Genomic DNA, 9,495 nt, shown 5'->3' on the forward strand with positions numbered 1-9,495 from the left:
TTTTACTGATGATTACAACCTTTAATTAAAATTTATTTAGACATGGTGACTTAATTTGGGTTAAGGTGGGTGATTAAGGTCTACCTTTAAAGACTGGCTCAAATTGCCACTCTTTCAAGAGGATTTCCTGAACCCTCAGTCAGTGTGTCCCCCCCGCCCTGTTACCATGCCCCTCATCCTTTGCCTTGTAGTAAGGCTACTCATGCATACCTCCCGCCCTTCTGTAAGTGAGGGACTTTCTGTCATTCATCTGTGCATATGCCACAGCACTTAGCTTAGGGTTTGGCCTGTGCTTGGTACTTAATTTATTCTACTGATCACTAATGTGAGAAGTTGTTTATTGTTCAGGACAAATGGCTTTGAAACACATCTATGCGCAGTGAACATCTTTGAATTTCTCATTTCCGTGTTGCAGCGTGGAGAGCAGTTACCAACTTGGTAGTTTATATTGGAGCAGCCACCAACTCAGGATCCACATGTTCACCACCACCCACTTCCTCTGACATCTCTCTCCATCTCGACTCAGACTAATGACTTCAGTGTGGGAAGACACTAGACAAAAATCACGCTAAAACAATATTTTGTATCATAAGTACAAAGCCATCAAACATGGAATTTTGCAGATCATGTGGATCAGCCATGAAATTCAATTTGAGTTCCACTGTATACAGTATGTCAGAGCCATCTTCTACATGGGGGTTTTAAATAAATACTATGCAAAATTACCACAGAAATACCTGGAAGCATTTGCTTATAAATTACTCTGAAATTAAGAATATGAATCTTTGGCTTTGATTGTAATTTAGCCACCAAGCACCTTATTTTTCTATCCCTTTTCTATGATTGTAGTAGCATAAAAGTCAAACTATGGCCACTGGCTTTCATCACAACACATACATTTTATGTTATCTGAAGTTCATAATTTAACTTTGGAGGGTGGTTAATATTAATTTCACATGATAATTAATAAAAATATCTATTAAGGTAAATGATAGAGGTTGTGTTATAATTATTTGCATTTTGTCTAACATGGGAAAACGAAGGCACAGAGAATTTTCCAAAGACTGCATAGTGAAGCCGGGGTAGCACCAGGTCAGAGGTACATCTCTGTCCTTTGTGGTTTGATGTTGAGCCCTAAGACCTGTCTGTGAGTCTCTGTTCCCTGAAAGTCGTTCACCAGTCGCAGTGTTTTGAGCAGACTGTGAATCCCCCAAGTATGTTTTGTTTGTCTCTAAAAGGCTTTTAGATTTATACTTGAGTATTATATCTGACATCATGGGATGTCATGATGAACTCCTTTCATCATGTGATGAAAGGAGTTATCTGAGTCAGTAAACACACAATACAATATACTGAAGATATAATGTAGCATTGTATACCTGAAACCTATATAATTTTGTTAACCAATGTCACCCCCAAAAATTCACCCCCCAAAATTCAATAAGAAACAAATTTTAAAAATGTTGATTGCTTCTCAGCCTTTTGGCTAAGATCAAGTGTAGTATCTGTTCTTATCAGTTTAATATCTGATACATCTTTTATCCAAGGACAATATATTAAATGGATTTTTGGTATTAGGAGATGGAATAGGGGCTTGCTCTGTCCACTCCATGCTTCGACCTGGTATTGCAGTACTTCCAGCAATGGTGCACGACAAAAAAAGAAAGAAAGAAGGAAAGAAAGGTTGAAAAGACAATGAGAAAATGTGACTTGAGGGAACTTCTCATCTACCAACAGGTTCATTAAACTCAACTTGCTGCCTATTTAATAGAAGGAATTTATGGTCTAAGCAATCCCTTCTACTTTACCCAAATTGAGGAAGTGATTAAGAATTTTAACTAAAAGTACCATTGAATTGTACACTTAAATGGGTAATATGAATATATGCTATATAAATCATATTTCAATAAAGGTGTTAAAAATAAGTACAGTTTCTGGATTGCTGTAAGCCAGTAAACATAAGTGAGTAAACATAAATGGTTTAGAAAGTCACCCAGATTTAGCTAGTCAGAGTGAAATTTCAGACAGAAGATCTGAGAGCTGGAAGAGAATTTATAACTTGTGGTTGCAAAAACTAGAGGCCCAGAGAGGCTGAGTCATTTGGCCAACATCTTACAGTGAGTTAAAGGCAAAGGCAGCTTTTGAAGTCCATTTCCCTTAACAGATGAGAGCAACACTTGCCACTTGAAGTTCTCATGTGTTCACTGCATCACCCTCTGTTTCCCAGGGTCCATAAGTCTTCTAGAGTTGGAGATCTCTGTGAAGTATAGTGCAGTTTTGTGCTCAAAACAGTCAACTCACTTAGTATTTGCCTCAGAATCTAAAAGTACCTAAACAAAATACGGCTGGGCCTAAATAGATATGTCTGTGAGAAAGGAGACAAATGCTTCTTTCTTCTTTTCTTGATTCTCATTTAATTAACCTTAACATGCATATTCTTTGTTGCAAGCTTTTCAAGTCATTTTGGGGAAGGGGGTATATGGAAATACAAATTTTCAAAAATCAAAACTATCAGTCACAGCATTTGTGCTATATTGTCCACACTGCTGCAGTCTGAAATCAAAGGTTGCAGACCTTTAGTATTATTCAAATGCATTGAAGATGTAAAAACTGCCTGCATGCTGGAAGCCTTTTTTGAATTAAAACTTTTTGAACTTTTATCTGTAAACTAAAATAGATCACTGCACTTGGAGCAAGTATCTATTTCATTGTACCATGTTGGGATTGAATTGTCTATAAAAAGAAACAACTTTTTTTCAACCTTTATTTATTTTTAGCTCTAGGTCTAATTTCACTTTAAGAAATATGTGCTTCATATTTGCAGCCAAATGAACTTCATATTTGCAATAAGAAAAATGTGTTTTATTATTTGAAACAATAACCCATGTTTTACTGAGAGACATAAAAGGAGACTAAAATTAATGGAGTGACACACCATGTTCCAAAGAGGAAAAAGAATTTTCAAAGACTAAATTCTTCCTAATTTCTATGTTTAATTCAATTTTATTGCAGATCCTAGCAGTCGTTTTTTTCTTAAATTTTACAATTATTTTTCAGTTCACCTTAAAAATATAAGACTAAACAAGAAAATATAATGGTGGTTGGGACAGAAATCAGAGGTAAAATTGTAAATTATATACAATTTCTAAACACATGATAAAAGTGATAATAAAAAATATGTTAGTAGCATATGGATCAATGAAAGTAGAAATGGGAAAACACGGGGGAAAAGACTCTGGTATATCCATTCTGAAATTTAAGTGAAATGAAAAAGATAAAAAGAGCCGCATCCTTTGGAATTTTCTTTGGATAGCAGGAGAAGAAATCCTCTTTCAGACCCTTCCCAACCTCTTCTCTCCTTCTGCTTATGGTAATGTGGGCGGAAAATTAATCTAACGTGAGATTTAACCCACCAATACTGAAGCGATTATAAAGACAAACTGATTCCAAAGCTCTGTCTGTTCTTCGTAAAGCTGTAGCCTTAGGGTCAGGTTAGATGCTCTTTGGGGTATAAATGCTGTTTTAGGAAGTGTTCTCTGAAACAGGGCTTTGAGTACTGAGTACATGCAGTTAGTTGATTTGGGAGGTAATCCTAGGGAATATTAGCAGGGTTATAGCAAAATAAGTTTGGGAGAAAGGATAGCCAGGGAAGTTTCTCTTCTCAGGCACTTTACTGCAGTGGTCAGTGGAGCGTGATCATGCTGGTAATCTGCAAGCTGGTGCATAACATGCAGCTGGACTCATCCACTGCAAGCCACTAAGGTTAACAGAGTTTGGGAATTTACACAACAAATTCTTTTGGTTACTGTTTGAGAGGTACTGGCTTGGGAGAGAGGCAGGCATTAATCTATGGGCAATTCCAATTTGCTGTTTCCATGGACCAAACACACTTCTGTAGCCAGATAATGCCTCAGGTGTGAATGGAGGTGTTGGCATTTGGAAATCAGGCCAGCAACCTCTGAAGCGCTAGGGGCAAGGAGATACAGATGAGGGAAGAATTCGCAGTATCTGATTAAAAAAAAAAAAGCCAGTATTCTGGGTGTTTATTGCCTTGGCCAAAAAGTCCATTTAGTTTTTTCCGTAAAATAAAAGACACACTTCTTATTTTCACCAGTAACTATTGATTTGGGTATTTGAATGTGTTGACTGTCTCATGAGTGGTAGAATGCTGATTGTTCTCAATGTCCTGATTTGATTGCTGTCAACTTCAACTGGTCTACCTGACTGTGAAGCACCCGTCCAATGAGAAATCTCCAGCATGAACCTTTTCAAGCCACCTTGACAGGTTCGAGCAGTCCCAGCACCTTCTCCATACACTGCAGAAAGCTTTTTTTTTTTTTTGCATTTCAATTGCATTTTTATTTTTTTGAAATAATAAGGCCTAATATGTTGACAATGTATATTTTCTTCTATCTTCAGTATTAAAGTGGCTACACAAAAATTCACCAATTTTGATGTTTGTTTTAAAAGTATGCTGATATGACAGCTGTCACAATACAACTTAACAAAATTGTTTAGAAAGAAGTTAAAAGCAACTAACCGCTGCTATATCAGGGTAGGTCAGACCAGAGGTGCCTGGAAAACAGAGAGCCCAGGTCTAGCAGAAATCCCCCCAATCCTGGAAGGAGGCTGGGGAGGGGTGATAGGGGGTAGTGAGGGGGTGGTGGGTTGTGGGCTGCCAGGACAGCAGATTAAAAATACTGTGAGTTCTTCAAGGCAGGGAGGAGCCCAAGGAGCGGAAGGCACAGTGCTTAGGGTATATTTGCATAACAAAGGCAAATTACTGCAGCCCCTGCCTTCCTGAAGGGAGGGGCTCTGGAAGGAGGCTGTTTCGGTAAACAAAGACAATGTGGCTATGCAATTTGTGCCAGTAGAGTTCCTCAGGACTGAGCCCTGACAGAGCCAGGGCTGGGGAAGCTCATACAGCACCTGTGTGAGCTTGGGGCAGACAAAAAGATGCCTGTGCGCCTGTGTGTGGCTGGGAAACATTTGTCCTGACTAAAGCTGACAGCCAAAAGACACTGAGAAGCTGACAATAATGCTGAACACTGATATATCATAGGAAAAGCTAGATACTTCCAATGGCTTCCTGCTTATGTGGGATTTTGGGAGAGCCTTTTAAAGTAAAGGGTGAAAGGCATGCTCTCACTCTCTTCTCTCTCATTCTCACTCTCACTCTCATTTGTGCTCTTGGTACAGGTGCTTGGGATGGAGAAATTGCTGTCTCTCTTGCTTTGGAACTTGGTGAAAGCTCTCTCTCTGGGCTTTTAGTATTTGGATGTTCTAGCCTCTGTCCATGCTCTGAGACAGACAGGAGTGCTCGTGGGTACAGGAGATGCTGGGCCTACCAGGGGCTTAGACCCCACAGAGGATGGAGCCCAGTCTTAAAGGCAGGGTCCCGCGCTGGGACATTTGCCTCCCTGGCTCCAGTTTCTGGGACCCTATACACTGCGTGTGGTCTTGGACGACTACATGGAAACTGGGAGCAGCACACCCAGATCCTGAAGGAGAGAACTGCTGTAAGAAGATGGCAACGCTGAAACTCACGAGTACACAGGCCAGAGAGGATGGAGATCTGTTTGCATAACCAGCTGAAGGACAGATAAGGAAATGGGGAACTTTTGGGCATCATTTTGGCTTGTAGTATTTTGGGAAGCAAGAGAATTTCTGGTTCTAATGGGAGAGAAGGGTTCATAGCAGAAGTGCATTCAGCTTCCCACCCCCCCAAAAATTGGAACCCTGTTAATAAATACATGTTTCTTTCAAAACGTCATTGGGTCAGTAGAAAGGTGACAAGCACAGTCTGCACAGTGACACTACTAGAGACATCTTACAGGAAAAAAACCTAACTAACTTTTTGACCAACCCAACACTTTGCATAGCAAAGAAGTAAGGCTTTTTAGTTTTTCTATGATAAACGGAAAAAAGTTGGAGAAGGAAAGTTAATAAATGCTGAGCTCAGGAAAGACATGTGACAGGTAAGAAAGCTCAGTAGGAAGAAGCAACTTGGCAACTGGACAATCTAAGAAGAAATTATTGTGATTGGTGGCTGCTATTGATAGGGGGAACCCAAGAGTTGGAAAATTTTAATTTTAAGTTATAGTTAATAAGCTGAGTAATTAATGTATGTAGAAAGTTATTGTTCTAGGAATTGGGGTGACTGGATTCACCCTGACTCCAGGAGAGCCACAGGCAATTTGAGCTTTGTGCCCCAGGAGGACTGCAAGTGATCAAGATGGTATCTGAGCCCTTGTGCTCCAGGGAGAGATGTCCATCACCCAGGATGCAGATAAAGAATCACCAGCCAACAGATGAATGAATGCTAGGGTAATTGCCTGACTGCATCTTTTATCTGATTAATTTTTTCCCTGAATTCCAAACAAATCCCCTTACCTACTTTTCCTCAATTCTAAACCCCTTAGCTACACTTCTCCTTCTGAAAATGGTTGATTGAAGATGAGATAAAATGGTTTTTAAGGGCTTTTCTTCTTAGAAACCCTTTCTGCTTGTTTTCTTCTCAGATCACTGGCCATCAGAATAAAGCATCCATAAAGATTCAGTCCTTGGCTCTACTTATTGGTTCTGGTAGTGACAGGCAGCATGAATGCTGACTTTTCTGATGTTACTATTGTAGAATTTTAACACAATGATTTTTCATAATGAATCTTAGAGTGTTTCCCCTTCCCTGTTACACTCTCCCTCAATTATTTCCCAACTTTTTTTTATGCCTAACAGTCTTGGATTAGCAGTGTCTGGAGAAATAAAGATGAAGGCTCTGTGTCCATGTTAAGAATGAAGTTATTTAGAGTGGTGATGAGATGGCTAGAAGTCTTTGACAACTGAGTAAGGGTTTGTTATGGGAGGTGAGGTCTCAGAGAATGTAAGGCTCCACAAGAATCCCTAGGTCTAGAGATTACTGGGGAGGCTGCCAGTAATTGTGTTACTTTTTTAAGATTTTATTTCAAAGAATAATTCCAGAAAGCTTTGCAACTTGATTCTATCTTTACAAAATTTTGATATATTGCTGATAATGAATTTTTGAATTAGTTTTGATTTTTAAAAGTAATTGATCAAAATATTATTTATCTTATTTATTGAGGTTTTCTTGGTGCCCACTTAAATTTTGTCCCAAATGTCGGTCCCTCACTCATCTCTCCCCAGTCTTAGTGGCAAGGTCTCTTTGGGTCATACCATATTGCAAGATAGTATCATAAGTTACTAGGGAAAGGAAATATAGTAATGAAAGTATTGATTTAGCTATTTGGAATAAAAAAATCTTAAGTTCATCTTTGTAACAAATACATTTTAGTATGATTAAAGTGTTAAATAAATAAAGTTAAAATATAAAATGATATTAGACCTCAGGATACAGAAGGAATTCCTAAGCATAAAATAAAAGGAAAACACTACAAAAATATGCATAGATTTAACTATATAAAAACTTAAAATTTCTATATATTTTAAGAAACTTGAAAGGTAGACAATAAGGAAATTTGTAACAAGTATTTTGAAAGTGAAACCAGAAAAGTCAGCATTCATTCTACCTGTCACTACCAGAACCAATAAATAGAAACAAGGACTGAATCTTTATTGGCACTTTATTCAGATGGCTGGCGATCTGAGAAGATGGTGGGTTATGTACCCTAAAAGACTGTCTTACACATTATCTCAAACTGATACTTTTTATAAGGAGAAGAAAAATGTAGGTAAGGGGTAAGGGGTTTAGAATTCAAGAAAAAGGTTAATCAGATAAAAGCTGCTGTCCAACAATTTTCCTAGCATCTTTTTTCAATATTAAAAAAAAAAACATATATATTGTATAAAAAAAGAAGGATGAATATCTCTTTTTTTGGTATCTCTAATAGTTTATTTTTATTATATTTTCTTTATTACCATTTATCCCTTTTATATCCTCTTCCACCTCTACCCAACCCCTTGTCCCCTTCAATCACCACACTACTGGTGGGAATGCAGATTGGTGCAGCCACTATGGAAAGCAGTATGGAGTTACCTCAAAAAGTTAAAAATGGAACTGCCTTATGACCCAGCAATTCCACTTCTGGGAATTTTCCCGAAGACACCCAGAACACCCATTTGAAAGAATATAAGCAAGCTCCCCTGGGTTCATTGAAGCATTATTTACAATAGCCAAGATTTGGAAGCAGTCCAAGTGTCCTTCAGTAGGTAAGTAGAAAAAAGCAGTGGTACATTTACACGATGGAATACTACATGTCTAGAAAAGAAAAGAAAATTTTACCCTTTGTTTCAGCATGGATGGACCTGGTGAACATTATGTTAAGTGAAATAAGCCCATCAGAGAAAGACAAACACCATAAGATTTCACTCATATGTGGCATCTAATGAGCAAACTAAACTAACAGCAATGTAGAGACAGGCTCATAGAGAGTAGAATCACAGTTTGGCAGAGGGAGTTTTAGGGGGTGAAAGGATTGAGTAAAAAAGAAAAAAGACTCATGGATCTAGCACCTTTTCATCTGTTGACATCTGATTCTTTATCTGCATCCTGGGTGATGGACATCTCTCCCTGGAGCACAAGGGCTCAGATACCATCTTGATCACTTGCAGTCCTCCTGGGGCACAAAGCTCAAATTGCCTGTGGCTCTCCTGGAGTCAGGGTGAGTCCAGTCACCCCAATTCCTAGAACAATAACTTTCTACATGCATTAATTACTCAGCTTATTAACTATAAAACTAAAAATTTTCCAACTTGTAAGTTCCCTCGTCAAAAGGACAAAATTGTGTTAATATTATTTTTGAAAATTAATTTTGAAGTTTGAATAAAGATCCTTAAATCTCTATATTCCTCTATACAGGAATCTTACTGCTAAGAATCTATTCTTATGAAATAGTGTGGCCAAAGGTATATGAATGTAGTGTTGTACAGAGTTATTAATAATAATAAGTCATCTTGAAAAAATCCAAACATCAAGCAATACAGGAATGGCTGAAGAAACCATGGCACAGTGATGGGATGGAACATCATACAAATATAAAACTCATACTTTCAGAGAATATTTAACCTGGTGTTGAGCTACTGCAGTGGGTATACGCATCAGAGGTGACACCAGGAACCTACCTTTGAGTTGACCATGATTATTGTGATGACTACAGCTGACTGAAGGACAGAAGCCCCTCTTCCAAAATTTTCTGGACTGTGTAAATTCTAGGTTCTGGGAAAGATTCTTAAGGAGGAAAAAATGAAAGGTGACTTAAACTGGATTTTTATCAAACTCTAGGGGTGGGTTTCTACATCAAATGTGATTTGATTCAGAAAAATATGTTATCATACAGGACATATAACATCTTAGTAATGAGATTATGGGTGATTTTCATTTTTCTGTTTACATTTGTTAGCATTATATTAAAAAATTTTTATATCTCAGCTTATCATTTTGGCATAGCTTCCAGAATTTTAAAAATACTTCTTTCAAATAAATATTATAATTTTGAGCTATAGGGATATAGAGGCCTTAAC

The 9,495-nt window shown here is 37.9% G+C and overlaps 1 non-coding gene across 1 annotated transcript; it reads left to right on the forward strand.

The window, feature by feature from the left end:
• The first annotated feature begins 1,466 nt into the window (after positions 1–1,466).
• On the forward strand, positions 1,467–1,657 carry LOC123809077. The gene has a single exon (XR_006783948.1). It is a non-coding gene; the product is annotated as a U2 spliceosomal RNA (small nuclear RNA).
• Positions 1,658–9,495: the final 7,838 nt, after the last annotated feature.

Source organism: Phyllostomus hastatus, unplaced genomic scaffold, assembly GCF_019186645.2.
Source record: "Phyllostomus hastatus isolate PE091 unplaced genomic scaffold, TTU_PhHast_1.1 phas_scaffold_501, whole genome shotgun sequence".
Taxonomy (NCBI): domain Eukaryota; kingdom Metazoa; phylum Chordata; class Mammalia; order Chiroptera; family Phyllostomidae; genus Phyllostomus; species Phyllostomus hastatus.